The following is a 16,770-nucleotide window of genomic DNA, read 5'->3' as shown; positions in this document are numbered from 1 at the left end:
GGGTGTAACTGGGGAAGAAGCCCTTAGCGAGTTTGGAGCTTTCTAAGTTTCGTGGGAGAGCCGCGGTTAGGACGCCCGAAGAGAGAGAGGGATTAAGTGGAGAGAGAGAGCAAGAGTTTAAGCGGGACGAGCAGGAGAATGCCATGTCAAGCCACTCAACGGTGAAAACGAGAGATGGTGCCAGCGATGACGCGGGTCAGGATGGGGGAGGAGAGAAAGTTCCTGCCTTGTCGTCGCAGGAGAAACAGGCGTCTAAAGAGCAAAAGAAGAGGAGAGGACGCCCTCCTGGACCATCGAAGCGAGGACAGGGAGTTAAAATAGATGAGTATTTTCTCAGGGATAAAGAGGGGGAGGCTTTCACAGTGAGGGAAAAGATCACGCGTACCCCCCCTAGGAGCCTGAGGTACCGCAGTGTACCAGTGAGAAGGGGGGAAACCGGGAGAAAGGAGAAAGAGGTTGAGGAGGAGGTGGACGATCCAGATCCGAGTGAGGGAGAGACTGATGGAAGAAACACAGCATTGAGCAGGTCAGTGAGTGAAGAGACGATGGTTTTGAGAGGAAAGGGGTTTACACAGGATGCAGGGGAGAGAGACCTGGAGAGCGAGGCTGACAAAGCTGAGGGGGAGTTGCTGGGGCTCAAGGGGGATGAAGGAACGGAATCGGAACATACCCAAGAAGGAAAGCAAGATGGGATCGGAATACCAGAGCCCGGTAAAGGAAAGGGGCTAACAAGAGATGTTGGAACGGACACGGACGTGAGGGAGATTGACAGGTGCCAGCGATGTGGGGAGTGGTGGGTTACAGGGGGAAAGAGTACCTCTGTACAGAACTTCGAGAAACGGATGGAGAGAATTGAGATAAGCCTTGAAAAACTGCTGGCCAGGGAGGAACGAGAACTGATGAGGGATTCACAGAGAAGGGGCCCGGTACTGAATGAAGCTCTGAATGCAATCCTATCGGAGGTGGGGGAGGTAAAGCATGAGGTTGAGACTGTGAAAAGATGGGTAGGAGGAATGCTGAAGGATGTGGACGCGGTGAGGGTGAGGCTACAACGAATGCCCTACGAGGGGAGCAATGAGAAACCGAAGGAGAAGGAGAAGACAAGGGGGGTCAGTGGAGACTCTGCAGACAGGAGGTTTTCACAGTGCCTCAGTGGGGAAGAGGAGCGGGACGAAGGAGATATTATTAACAATAATATTAATAATAGTAGCAACGCTAACACGCGCGTCAACAGAGAGGGGAAAGGTAACGCCCCTCCCCCGTCGTCCCCAGGAATCACGTCATCCCCCAGCAAGAGCGGCGATGCAGCAGGGAAGAAAAGAGAGGGAACGAGATGGGGGCCCCCACTGAAGGAGGGGAGGCTGCTGGAGAATCTGCTAGAAGGGCTAGCCTGGAGGCAAGGAGCACCGGACATGCTAGGGAAGGGAAAGTGGAAATATGAGAAGAAAGAGAGGGTTAGAAGACTGAACCAGGTGGTGGTCAGGGGGTTGAGGACAGTACGTGGAATGGAGGCCCTAGATTTCATATCCTGCGTGAAGTACCAGGTGGGGATGAATATCAGGGTGATGAAAGTAACAAACCTGTTGACAGGGGAACTACTTTTCAAGCTAGATACTCATATGCAAAAGAGAATGCTGATGGGCAGGGAGAATCAGAATGCCCTCAGGGAGGTGGGGGTCGAAGTCCTTGATGACCTGACGCCGAGGCAGACCCAGGTAGCAGAGTATTTGGAGGCCCTGGCAAGTCGTGCCACAGACTTGGGAAGAAGGGCAATGGTGCAGAGGTTCCAGCAGTGTCCCTGAATAGGGGATGTCAGATTCCACTGGGACGAAGAGAGACAGGAACTGGTGAGGCCGGAGGAGCAGAAGGGATCAAAGAAGTTCAACGCCGAGACTGCAGATGACTTGAAAAACAATAGAAATAACCAGAGAAATAATTTAAATTAATTGAAAGAGCAGAGGGGGAAGGAAACTCTATCAGGGCTACCTGCTGGAATGTGGGGGGTTTTAAAGGGGGGAAAATAAAGAGAGTCTGGAAAGACATTGCTAGATTTGATGTAATAATTTTACTGGAGACCCACGTAGTCAAGAACCAGCAGGAAGGCCTGATGAAAANGGGGGGGCAGTATGAAGGGAGGGAGTCGGTCATAGACTATGTACTGCATGAAGGGGTTTCAGGGGTACTAGAGGAAGTAAAGATATGGCCCACAATTGATTCGGACCACATGGGGGTAGAGATCACCTTACAGTGGCCGGGAGGGGGGTGAGGGAGGATTAGCCAAAGCGGGAAAGGGGGAGAAAGACAGCGAAAAAGGCGGGGGAGGGGGGGACTAGAATCGCCTGGAAACCAATTCTACAGAATGAGTACCAGCAACAACTTGAAAAGAAAGAGGTAGCAGGGGTGGAGGGAGAGGGTGCTGAGGCGCGGTGGGCGAGAGTAAAAACGGCAATTTTAGAAATAGCTGAGGAAGTAGGACTCACAAAGAAAGTAGGGAAAGGGGGGAAAAGGGATGAGGATGCCTGGCTAGGAGATGACTACCGAATACAGAGGGCGACAGTGTTTGGTACTCTGAAATGCTTCCTGCGTAGTCAGGGGGAGCCGGAAAAAGCAGAATACCAGGAAGAGAGCGCGGGCCTAAGGAAAATGCAGAAGGAAATAATGGAGGGAATTGCGGAAGAAAAGAAAGCCAGGGTCCGAAAGAGTCGGGGGATGGGCGAGCTATGGAAGGCGATAAATGCCTGTCGGCCGAGGGCAGAAAGGAAAGGGGAAGACATTTCAACGGAAGAGTGGGTGGACCACATGGGAAACTTGCTAGGGGGAACCAATGTGATCAGGGACGAAGATAGGGAATGGGAAAAATGGGAGGAATACTATGAAGTTAAGGAACTAGATGGAGATATTAGTTTCGAGGAGGCTTTGAAAGATTTGAAAAATGGTAAGGCGGCGGGGGAAGATGGGATTACTGGGGAGCTACTGAAACACCGGAGAACTGGAAAAAGGAACTCTGGGAAGGAGTACAGGAGGGGTGGAGAAATAGCGCGTTGGTAGAGGGATGGAGAACGGCGCGAATCTTCCCGATTCATAAAGGGGGGGACGAGAAAGATCTCAAGAATTATCGAGGGATCTCGCTTCTCAATCTGGCATATAAAGTAGTGGCAGGCATCATGGCGAACAGGCTGAGCAGTTTCTTGGAAAAAGAGGGGAAATTCAGAGACAGCCAGGGGGGTTTTCGTAGAAAGAGAGGAACGAGGGAACAAATTTTCATCTTGAACACGATGGTAGGGAATAGGATTAAGCAGAAGAAAGAGAAACTATACACGGCTTTTGTTGACCTGAGGGCAGCTTTTGACACGGTAGACTGCGATTTACTACTGGAAAAGCTCTGGAAGGTCGGGATTAGAGCGCGTTTCTACAACATGGTAAAGGCCATGTATGAAGTAACGGAAAGCGAAGTGATAACAGAGGAAGGGATATCCGAGAAGTTTTCGACAGGGAGAGGGGTGAGGCAGGGCTGTCCGCTGAGCCCCATATTATTTAACGTGTTTATAGATGAAATTGATGACTGGTGGGAGAAAAGAGGGGAAGGAGGTACGGTAGTGGGGGGAGAGAAGATATTCTGTCTAAAATACGCGGACGACATTGTAGTGGCAGCGGAAAGCGTGGGGAAACTCCAAAGCATGTTAGGCACTGCAGAGCGTTTCTTCCAGGAAAATCGACTGGAAATAAACATCAACAAAACCAAAGTCTTGGTTTTCAGGGGGGGGGGGGGGCCGAAGGAAAAAAGGAGAAAAGTGGAAAATATATGTGAAAGAGGTAGAAGTCGTTAACAGTTTTAAGTATCTGGGTTTTTGGTTCTCGTCAAAAAACGCGTATGGGGAGCATGTAAGAAAAATGGCGGGGAAGGGGATAAGAGCAGTGAATGCAACGTGGGGGGTGGCGACAAGGGCCGGGTTGAGCTCACTCGACAGCAGGTTGTACATCCTTAAAGTGCTCGGGAAGTCGGGGGCAATGTACGGGACAGAAATCTGGGGACTCAAACCGCGGGAGACGATGGAAAGAGTACAGGGGAGGGTAGTGAAGATGGGAATGGGGGTGTCAAAAATCACGCCTGGGTATCTGTGGAGGGCGGAGAGCGGCAGAAAGGGATTGATTCTGGAGACTAAGAGACGTGTGCTAGGTTTCTTGGGGGGGGGGGTGAGCAGGTTAGCAAAGGATCGCCTAGTCAGAGTATGCCTAAGTGAGGAACTCAGGGCGCTAGGGAACTCCAATCCTTCGGCATGGAGAAAAGAGCTGAAGGAAGCACTGGAGGAATGAGGGGGAGAGGATTTCCTGGAAATTCTGAAAGGGGGGGAAACAGAGTGGAAGGAGTTCCAAGACAGGCTGAAAGAGTTTTTGGAGAAGGGGGAAGCCAAGGAGCGGGCGGAGGATGACCGCAGAATACGGGACTCTACTTTCAACCCGTTCTATAAGTACCTAGTCAGGCCCGACGAAAAGGAGGGGTATTGGAGCATGAAAGGAGTAACTTGGGGGGACAAAACGATGTGGGCCAGGATGCGCTGTGGGAACATAGGGCGAGTAGGAAACAAGGGTTACGAGGATGTGAGCTGTAGGGTTTGTGGTGAAGTGCGGGAGGACCTGGAGCACATCCTAGAGTGTGACAAGTTCAGGGAGGGGAAGCTAAAAGATCTGTGGGGGGAGTGGGAGAATCTGGGAAGGACAGAATCAATTGTGGAGCTGCTAAGGGGGAGACCGATCTCAGAGGTGTGCAAGCTAGTCAGGGGATGGGAGAAACTGTTGCGAGGATTGGAGATGAGCAAGGAAGGCCAGTAACTGAGTAGCAATAAGGAGAACTGGGTAGGCGAGTTTTCAGTACTGGTTAGAGGAGGAGAGGGGGAGGAAACGTTGCTTAGTCGAGCCCGAGACTACTCTCTATCAACCGAATTGAGGGCGGGGGCTGAGCCTTTCGCGTATCTTCGGTCACGTTTTTTCGCTGGGGGGAGCCCGCGGAATCTACAGAATGACCCCGTGGCGTATTCTCTCCACCACAAAGTCCCTGGACCTTCAGAAGCAGGGAAAAGGCTCATGGCCGGGGCGATTTATCTTGTCGTATCTTATTCTTACTCTTATTCTTATTTTTGTAATATCTAATATTTAAAAGATAACTGTTATTAGTTTTGTAAACTTTGAGTTTTTGTATTTTTGTGTAACATGTGTAACACTGTATAACAGATCTTCATATGGGGAAAATGGGAGGGGAAACAAAATGTAAAAACCCGAGAGGGTATACATCGGACTCAATAAATAAAATATTATATTCAATTTGGTTGATATTAATGAATTCGAATTCTATTTGAATTTAGTTAATGCCTATTGAAGGTTAGGCACTGTTCTGTAGTCAATTGGAGAGGGAGGGTTCCGTACTCCCTGGTAATTCAGCTGGAAAATTACCCGGCGCGAAACTGGCAGGTCCCGGGTTCGATTCCTGGCTGTGTGCTGTGGGAATTTTTTCTCTCTAAATTCGAACTCTATTGGAATTCGAATTTCGGAGGGTTTGGAAGGTCTGAATACAAGTCCTGCCTATATCTAACGAATGATGAAATGGGATATAACCAGAGGTAAAAAGGGAGCGGAAGTACTTGGGAAGAGATCTCCCAAACCCTCTCCAGTTCTGAACAGAAAGAACTAAGTAGAACGTGTCAGGTCCAATTACTCGACTCGGGTCATTAGTGTATCTAGACAAGTCATTTCGCTAGAGCTCTGGCTGAGTTCAAACAAAGTATTGCTGAATATTTCTTTGAATAGAATGCAATACACAAAATCTTTTAATGCTGACACATAACCTTATTGTATTTCGCGTTGTATTCACGTGTGATGCAACTTCACGTGTGATGCAAATTCGAAATCACGTCAAGTTGCATTTTTAGAGTATTAATCTCAAATTTTCCTTACGTTTATCTAGTCACTGATATTAAAATGGACAGTCTCATCGAGAAGATCTATTAGCGGAATTTTAAATGGGATCAATCCATCCAGCGATTATTTTTCCATTATTTTTCTTTAACAAGCGTTTTAGTTCTTGTTTGAGACTAACATTTTTTCCGCAATAAAGATCGCATTTTGACAAAAACGGAGGATAGATTCTGATTCAGCGCGAAAAAATTCATCTGAAGGTAGTAATTTCATACTTGGGGCATAAAACATCTAAATTTTGTAGAACTGTGATGATATGTTGTAAAAAAAAACTGTACCAAGACAAATTTTGTTCAGTTATCACTGAAAAGTCGAAAATTGCTGAAAAATACAAATGAATAAAAAAGGAAAACCCAAGTCAGGAATGTTAAATGAATGTGCACATTCAGATTTCTATAAGAAAAATAGTTTTCAATAGAAAAAGGATTGAATACAAATTATTGATGGAATAAAATATCAGTAGGAGCCGGATCAACATCTTTGGCATGGATTAGAAGATGGAAGATTATATTAATATAAACAGTGAATTGATGATTGATGATTGATTTATTTGCCAAACAGTTTTACAGTACCCTTATGGCAAAGTGGTTGCTGCGGACACTTCATTATTTGATGACGTGGAAGAATAAAAGAAAATTGTCTCTTCGAGTCGATCTGACTATGACTATTTACAACAGAAGTGACCGAGAAAGGGAAACAAATTATTCAAATATAATTGGTAGGGATCTGATTGCGTAGGATTAAGCACTAAAGTGTACAATGGTTATTATACAGAGGAGTTAGCACCAAGAAAGAGACCTTCGAATGCCGTTTACTGAATTTATTATAGCGCACACTGTTAGATACATGGAATCCAAGAAAAACCAGGGTGTATGTTGAGGGAGTATTAGTAGCAAAATTGAAGGTAAAATGTATAATTTTATGTGTTTGTTTGACTGACTATTAGTGAGGTGTCAAAGGGGTGGTTACGATCACTCAGTGGCGATATCTCAGGATCTCTGGTGTCTCCCTCACATCTGCGGGGGTGCCGAAAGGGCGGATGGGATGGCCCGAGAGGTTGTAGCGATGACGTAGGTAACGAAGATGATTCTAGAGCTTCTGACGCCTCAGTAGGGGTTGCAGGCTCTGATGATGTTGATGATGTTGTTGAAGAATTGAAATTGGTATTTGGGCGATTTCACGAATTTGCAGAGGTCCCAGGTGTGGCCCGCAGAATTCGAATTGAAGACTCGGTAAATAAAAAGGTGGAATCAACGAAATTAGCTCTCCACCGGATTCCAGTGCTCGACGTGAGAATAAATAGTCAAATCTCGGTATTGAATAGCCACACTAGTATAGTGAGTGGCTGTAGATTACCTGAGATAAGTCGTCACGAAGAGTCCGAGCTTCGTAATGGTATAAAGACTATTTTGTATACGAATTTGGAAGACAGTTGAACAAAGTCAAAGTTTTTGTTCAGAGTGACGCGGTGCGTAGTGACTCCAGTCCAGAATCTCTCCCTTATATACGAATCTTCATGCATCATCTTACCGAAGGGTTTCCCGGTTAAGATGACCCAAAACTTCGTTCAAATATGTAAAATAGGTGGATAGTTCAGAGGGATCGCCTGCCTTTTGGATTCCCCCTTTTTTAGTACCTAGCGGTGCAGTGCATTCAGATTTGATTTCGAAAGTGGGCCATTCTATTTCGGGAACCACCCGTTGATTCCACGTTTTTATTGCTGGGGTGCATAAATTGGAGGATATTTGAATTTCCGTTTCAACCCATAGATGGTCAGTTTTTCATGAGTGTTCACATTTTCCATCAGTATTGCCTAGGACGGTTTTGTTGGGTCCCTCCATTTTTCGGTAATAAAATTGATACCTCTGCTGCTTATAGGAGTTTTTAAGAAAACCCTCCGGTGCCCGGTCTCTCCTGTTACACCGATGCCTTCATTCGAGTGCTGTTAGTGAGATAAGCCCTCCTACACCAATACGGGTCCGTAGGTGAGGGCAGAAAACTGACTTTTATTGGTTTTAGATTTAACGCCTGGCACTTTTTTAACACCCAGGGAGGGATTTGGATAATTTACAACTTTACACGTTTTTCCGTCAGTGTCTCTATTCCTTTTCATTAGGGCGTTGCAAAGTGGTTTCGTCAAAATTCTCCGTTTTGGTAATCGAATGCGTACGTCTGTCGCCTCCTTTGCTCGCTCATGAGAGGGGCGTCACCTCCTTCCTTTTTATTGTGACTTTTTACTGGTGTTCTATGACCAGGTTCCTGCCGTTACGCCGATGCCTCATCCGAGTAGTGTTAGAAAAATGGGCCCTCCTACACTAATACGGGTCCGTAGGTGAGGGCAGCAAACTGACTTTTATTAGTTTTTTGATTTAACGACGGGCACTTTTTTGACAGCCAGGAAAACCGGAGGGGTTTGGATTATTTACGACTTTTCCGTTTTTTTCCTCGGCTTCTCTGTTCTTTTCTCGTAGTGGTGTACCACCTATACTCATAAGGGTCTGTATGTGGGGTCGAATAAGTCCTTTCCTTATGCTTATATGTAGTTATTTTGGAGATTTTTATTCGGGATTGAATATTACTGGTAATTAACTGCGGTATCCGCAATAGGGCAGACACAATAGTAATTACAATGAATAATATAAGCAGTACAAGCTGACTATTTGAAACAGGCAAATAAAATAAGTAAGTAAGTCCATAATTACGCAGTACAGTGGTATAATAAATTGAAAGCATAATTTTAATTATAGTAGTCGGGTGAACCAGCAAATCTGAATTTAAAAAGAGTAAAAAAGCAGTTCCAATTTAGTTTTAACTAATTTTAAATAATTATAAATAATAATTTGAAATAACTTCGCTATGGCCAGGGGTGTGCTAGTCGGTTGATTAGTCGCTATGGTCATCGGAAAGCTCACAGGAATTGGCGAGCATTAAGTAGGGGTTAACAGTATCAATATCATCAGCATGAGGGTCATTCAAAGACTCCAGTTGCTTTAGGGCTGCCAAAAAAAAAACTAAAAATGGCACTTTCTCTCTGAGCTCGATTTTTGTGGCAGGTGGCCAAAAGCAGATGAAGTCATTCAAATAAGCAGGGGGATTGGAGGGTATAAAGGTGAGCCAGGTTTCCGCCACACAAGCTACGCAGGTATTCTCGACTATTGATTCATCCCCGACACTCCTGAAGCGTGTAGGTTCCAGAAAATGATTTCGGGAGGAAGAGCGTCCCCTGAGGCTGAGTGAGCAAGTCTGCTGGATTTAGTAGGTTCATTGGTGTTGGATCTGAAACATTACCAAAAGGGGGAGTAGTTTTCGCTTGAGATTTGGTTGAGCGATTAAATAAATTCTGATTGGATTTGTCCCAGTAGAGAGTAGCGCCATCGACTAATAAATTGTTGTACCTTACTTTCACCACTTTACCCTCCTTTCGTAGTTTGCGAGCCTCATCGCGTAAGCTCTTAGCAGTTGTCCTCTCCTCACAGTTTAGGTCAGGATCGATAGAGATTGAGGAGCCAGCGGGACACCAGAATTTTCTGCTTGATGTCCCGTGAGTCCAGAGTGACGATAATCATTCCGCTCTTTTGCCCAGCCAGACGACGGACACGAACTTCGGTTGCCAGGCCGTGGGTGCGGAGAGTGGTTGCAAGAAACTTATTCACCTCATGGATAGCGTTCTTGGGGTTGATAGCGAGTCCTCTGATGACGTTATTATTCCTTTTTAAAGTCTGCTTAATCCTCCAATTCCTTAACAAATTGCCTCACTAGATTTAGTAGTCTGTTGAGGCTGGGATTTTAGGGTTTCAACATCCTTTTTTAATTCCGCCAGAAGATCTGAGGTTCCAGGTGTGGCAGCACCTTCCCCCGCTTTTAGGCGATTCTCGAAATTGACAAGTGTGTTGTTCAAGGCAACAATAGAGGCGTCAGTTTCGACCTTGTGTACTAAAACTAAAGTCCCTGATCACTGGGGTATTTTCATATTGTGCACTATTATCCTTCTTCATATCATCTATTTTAGTTCACAGTCCCAGGATAAGCCCCATGAGTTTATCGGCTCCGTCCAGCATGATCAATGCGTCGGTATCGACAGCAACAGAAGATTGGGCAGGCTGCGGTGTAGTGGGCAATGGAGTAGAGAGCAAAGGGAGAGATGACACAGGTTAGGGAGAGGAAGGCAGGTGATTCAGAGGAGTATTCACGGAAGAATATGAGACAGGTGATGTAGGATTGTGGAAGGGAAGTGGCCCGGGAGGACAGGTATCAAGCTTCTTGCACATAGCGGGAGGCAGCAACAAGTCAGAACTAGAGTAACTCTGCGAGCTTGAGCCTCTAAGTTGCCTCTCCTTCTTGGATTTTTCTTCTTTTTGCCCTTTTTCTTCGCTCTTGTCTTTGATAAAGTTCAGCAGGGCGTAGTCGGGACTGAAGTTCTTGTGGGACGTAGCTTTCGAGAGACTACCAGGAGTCTTCTTGGCGCCAGGACCCTGAGAGAGACCGGTTTTCGAAGTTATTGGGGTAGCTGAGGTTGATTCAGATGACAGAATTGATATTGTGCCCGAAGGGGCGGGAACGGCTCTATCGGCTGGTGCGGCAAACTCAATGGAGTTTCCTGGGCTCGAGCTGTTGGACATACCCAGGAAGATGGCTCTGGAAGATACGGCCACCAGCCAGACCGGTCGGTGGGACGGCCGTGAGAGGGGCGGGGGAGGGCACCCTCCGTCCCCTTACCGCGAAAGCACTACCTAACCTCACAGTATGCTAACCAAGCGCTGAATATTTGAGCTTAATGGTCTTAAGTGTAGTGCGAATTATTACCGCAGTTAGTAGCCTAATTGGTCCAGCGGGGAAATACGGAGGAAAATAACACTGGGGAAGCGTCATTATACACAAAACGGAGAAGCAATAAGCAGCGTAAACACAGTCAACTTGTTTCAACAGGCGTCCGTAGCGCTCCCTATAAACAGTGAGTTGAAAAACTTCGTTTTTATTATACCGAATGGAAATCATTTTTTGTCATTCCGGCCGTAAGGCAGCGATTTATGGCCGTTATGACAAAAAATATCATTTGACAGACCGCCTAAAAAACCTGTAACCTCATATCCACCACAAAACTTTTTGAGGCCTTATGTCGAAAGGTACTATACAGGCAGGGAAGGGGAAATTTCGATCGTGTATAGATGCCTAGAGCGCTCGGCCTGATATTTTGTACAGTGGGAGAACGCATTTGAATTCACTCGATACTATTTACAGTCCAAGTGAATTAATGTTATTTTACGGAATTTTGAAAACTTTCACGGAATTTCTAAAAGAAATAATGAAAAATAAAATAAAACTAGTACGAAACCGAACATTTATCACGGCTAAAGATATTTGGTTTGTTTATAACAATTACTGAAATAACTAGACTGAGTTGTTGGTCGCTCGCTTCACTCACTCCCATTGCGAACAGATTGGAGTGAGTGGGACCCATTACAGGTCAAACTAATAACTTCTAACCATTGATTGGAAAAAAACACAAATTATGAAAATTTTACCCGGATAAATTCATAACGGTTGAGACGATTTTCATTGGAATTTAATCAGCTGTGAGTTATAACATAGTCCATTTTCTCCACAAATACAAAAAATTGTTAAAAGTAATTACAATACTAACAATAGGGAAAAATTTTCGAATTAGAATAACTCTAAAACCACTGAGTCCATGTAGAAATTGAAGCGGAGATGTAGAAACCCTGCTCACACGCTCGAACCATCCGCTCAGCCCCGGCTTGACCGTATAGCAAGCGGGGATTGAGCGAAGGGATTTCTACCCTGGATACGATTCCGCTCAATATTCAATTAAAATCAAGTTATGTGAAAACGCGTCGATCACATATATTTAATTCAAAACCCATCAATTTCTCCTATAAAATAGTGAAATTTAAATAAAATTGTGGCTTTGTGGCATTTTTTTTACAAGTTATACGTGAACCAGTGTTACGTAAATTACTAACAACACGCTGAGATGATCTTTGTCATGGTCTAATTATTTTAATGTTATACGAAGACGCATCGTTTGAAACACTAAAAAATTATACATTTCTTCAGGCAAAATTGTTGGACAAAATTTACTTACATGCATACGCCCGCATGCACATCGAGACGAAAATTTAAATAAACAATATTAGAATCGGTTGAGTAGTTCTTGAGATATTCAAGAAAATAGATTTAGATACAAAGTTGAATATCTCCAAAACTAATCATCCGATTTAGCCCATTATCAACACGGAAAATTCTGGTGTAAACAGGAAACTTTGTCGCAAATTTCAAATTAATCCATCCATTTTTGCAGAAGTGAGAGTCCTAACAAATATTTTGAGCGAAAAACCGAAAAATGGAAATTCTATATAATAATCCGATAAAATTTTTCATCTTCGATTCACCCTCTTTGGTATTTTTTCAATGCATTTTATCGAACTGCAATAATAAAAAACTGCAATTCTGTAGAAATTTTCATAGAATTGAAAAAAAAAATCCCAATTTTAGTATTTTCCGGGGACATCGAAAAACCCATTTTTCTGTTTTTTTGTTGATGATCTCTCTTTAAATTTTTTCTATTATATCTGATCANATTCACCCTCTTTGGTATTTTTTCAATGTATTTTATCGAACTGCAATAATAAAAAACGATTCTGTAGAAATTTTCATAGAATTGAAAAAAAAAATGCCAATTTTATCATTTTCCGGGGACATCGAAAAATCCATTTTTCTGTTTTTTTGTGGATGATCTCTCTTTGAATTTTTTCTATTATATCTGATCAAAATTACATCATAGAAATGAAAAATATTAATATTCCTTTGTTATTTGAAAAAAAACAAAAATTTGAATTTTCCGAAAATATCAAAAAATCGATTTTTTAATTTTTTTGCTGATCATTTCTCTCTGTATTTTAATCATTCCCTTCCATTGCAATGAGATTACATAACCGAAAAGTATTGATGTCCCATGATTGTTTCGAAAAAAAAAACAATTTAAAATTTTCAGGAAAGCATTAAAAAATTCGATTTTTTATTTTCTTATTGATCCTTCATTTTCTTGATTCCCTCCTGTTAAAATCAGATCATAGGAACTAAAAATATTGGTTTCCCTTGATTATTTTTGGATGGAATGAAGGAATCTTCAAAATTTCTCGGAGATATATAAACGGTTCGCTGTTTATATTGTCAATATGTTGGCAATTTGGAGGAATGAAGACACCAATTAATGGAAAATTTGTGNAGGAATCTTCAAAATTTCCCGGAGATATATAAACGGTTCGCTGTTTATATTGTCAATATGTTGGCAATTTGGAGGAATGAAGACACCAATTAATGGAAAATTTGTGTGTGTAATTTCCGGGGTGGAATATACCTCATCTGGAAGTGTTTTTTTGGCCATTAATGACACAAAATACCGGGGCGTAGTATTAATTAAAAAAAAAGTCCTGTCCGGGGTAAAAAGTAAAAAAAACAAAATCAGAAATAGATTCAGATTCATCTCATGATGAACGATGGAGGAAATAAAGAGAAGACGATAATTTACTGAACCCTGATGTTTGTATTTGATCATTTTTTTTTTTGCATCATTATTTTACATCGCTTCGACCTGGTTAGGGTATACTGCGATGATGATCAAGACTTTAAATGGTTAGATCGCACCATTCTACCCGGCCGGGATTTGAACTCGGAACCTTTCGCATGTGAGGCAATGAACTTACCCACTGCGCCAAGCCACCAGGTATTTGATAAATGAAGGAGATTGGCAAATCAGAACATCGTCATCTTGATAATTTTCCTCAATTATGATTAGGAATTTCTGAAAGAATAAAATTGATTTTTAGAATTGTTGAATTAATTGATTGATGGCTGTTATCGGTCCTGTTCAATTACCTCATTCTGATTCTTCCGGCTCTATCATTATTTTGGAATGAGTATCATATTCTTCAAAAAATATAATTTGGTCTTTTGAATCGACAAGCCATTCACACTCAGAGTACTGTCGTTCTCGAAAAGTGCCGTTATTGAATTTTACTGTGCGTTGATTTCGTGGTATTGCATTTCGGATGTGTGTTAACTGCATAAAAACATATATTATCATGTACAGATGCTTCGATTATTATATAGATGGATGCACTCACATAATTTCTCGGAAATGAATAGGTCAGTGTTGGAAACAAATCTCGGTCATGTATCAATATTTTTCAATGCACTGACTTGGTTCCTTGATGACCATTGAAAAGGGTGATACAGAAGATTACTTTGTTATTGATGTATCTCAATCCGATGTTATCGATGACAATTCCCGTCAAACTATTATGATTCACCAAGTGAAGAATAACGTCATGAAGTGGATAATCATAAAAATCAACACTCACGTTTCTGGGATCCCGTCTCTGATAATGGGTAGATAGTGAGGATATTCCAGTTGTATTTTCAACCTGTTAAGGTTGATGAGTTCAATTGTTAGAAAAATGTTCGTTTTTATCACGAAGAAGAACAATTTATCAATCCATACGACTCAAGTATTTTAGGTGCAATGACAAGTACAGTCGGTTCTGTTACTCGAATATAATTAATGTTTTAGAGGGTGTGGATTGCGAATATAATGATGATGATGACGATTGATGAAGAAGTAATATCGACGTTAACTTACAAGTGTAGACGCAGTAATGCTGATAAAGTAGGTTGTGTTGTTATTAAATCAGTAATTATGCTCGCCATGATTAGTTCAGATTAAAGTCTTGATTCCTAGTTTGTTAATAGGAGGGAGAAGGAAAAATTGATGGAAAACGAACAACAAGGTTATACTGCATGAACTAAGTAATGCAAGACTTTTGTTTTATAGTGAGAAAATACAATCGAATCGTCTGATTGAAATAACCACATTTTCATTGAGAACTGGCATACAAATAATAACCGGAATAAATATAATAAAGTAGGAATTGAGAAGAGGAAATATGATGGATAATTGTAAAGACCGTGAGTTGATATTCGTATTATTGATTATTATATAGAATTGATCGATCGGATGTAGGAACAATAATTCGAGTGACGAACTATTTTTGTAGTTTTGGATGACGACTGGGATAATGCTCTGGTTGATGCTTTAAAGATGTGGGAGAATGGAGAAAAAAAGTAAGATTGGAATGTGAGAATCTATTTTTGAGAATCTGTAATTGAGTATGTGTTATGTAAAATGGTTCTTGAAATTAGGGAACATGATGAAGAGAATTCAGAGAAAGAAAAACCAGGCTGTTCTAATGATGGAAAAGTTCAAAAAGATGGAAAAATTAAAAAGAAGAAGAAGTGAAAGAAAAGGAGTGAATTATACATCTATGGATATGAAAACTGCAATTGACGGCATTTAAAAACCCTAACTTCTGTTGGATAATCTCGTGAAGGCAAATAGAGAATAATAATTCTATTTACAAAAAAAAATATTAAATTGAATATAGTTTGATGATTTGGAGTATACAAAGAACATGTTCAATAAATGTCTCATTCCATGAGAATAATTCACGATATTTTCTCTCAATTTATTAAATCGATGAAAATACTAGCAAACTTCAATTTTTTTCCATTAAAAAAATCGCCTCTCAATAATGACAAGGGGAGAATCATTGAAATCATGGAAATATGTTCAGGGGTGCCCCCTCAAGTTATTAAAAAATCACCAACCAAAAATCATTAAGTTTGGGTGTTATTCAAATGAAAAATTGCATTTCTTCCATTAAAAAAAATCGACTCGCAATAATGACAAGAGGAGGATTAATTCACTCTTGGTAATTTGTTCAAGAGCGCTTCCTCAAGTTATTAATGAATCACCAGCCGAATCTACCGGGTAGTGGGAGTCATTTTGGAATCGGAACTCCAGGTCTTGGTGTTATTCAATTGCAAAATTCAATTTTTTCTATAAAAAAAATCATCTCGCAATAATGATAAGGGGGTGGATAAATTCAAGTATGGGAATATGTTCAGAGGTACCCCCTTCAGTTATTAATAAATCACCAGCCAAATCTACCTGGTATTCAGAATCATTTTGAGTTCAGAAGCCCCGATTAGAGTTTTATTCCATTGGAAAATTACATTTCCTTCATTAAAAAAACCATGTCGCAAAAAGAACGAGAGGGAGGATAAATTTTTTTATGGGAATATGTTCAGGGTTATTCCCTCAAGCAAGCTCATAAAAAAATCATCAGTTCAATCGACCAGGCGTTGAGAGTAATTTAGCCCTCCGGAGACCAAATCTGAGTTTTATTCAATTGGAAAATTCAATTTCTTCCATTAAAAAAATCATCTTGCAATAATGAGGAGGGGGGGAATGAATTTACGTATGAGAATATGTTCAGGGATACCCCCCAAGTTATTAATGAATCACCAGCCAAATCTACCGTGTAATCAGAGTCATTTTTAATTTAGAAGCCCTGATTTAGGTTTTATTCAATTCAAAAATTCAATTTCCTCTATTATAAAAATCATCTCGCAATAAGAACGAGGAGGAGGATAAATTTAAGTATAAAAATATGTTCAGGGATGCCTGCTCAAGTTAAAAATGAATCACTAGCCTAATCTACCGAGTATTGAGAGTCATTTCGGAATCAGAATCTGAGTTTTATTCGAGTAATATTCCGATAGTGAGAGCCATTTGGCAATTAGAAGCCCAGATTTGTGTTTTTTTTTAATTAAAAAATTTGATCATTTCCATAACAAAATTACCCTGCAAAACTAATTGTAATTAATGGTGAGTGAAGAATACAGTGATGAGATTGTTTGTTATTTTATTGGTTGAGATTG

Source organism: Diachasma alloeum, unplaced genomic scaffold (genome assembly GCF_001412515.2).
Source record: "Diachasma alloeum isolate Michigan unplaced genomic scaffold, Dall2.0 Dall_scaffold_00788, whole genome shotgun sequence".
Taxonomy (NCBI): Eukaryota; Metazoa; Arthropoda; class Insecta; order Hymenoptera; family Braconidae; genus Diachasma; species Diachasma alloeum.
Note: the sequence above shows the minus strand (reverse complement) of the source record.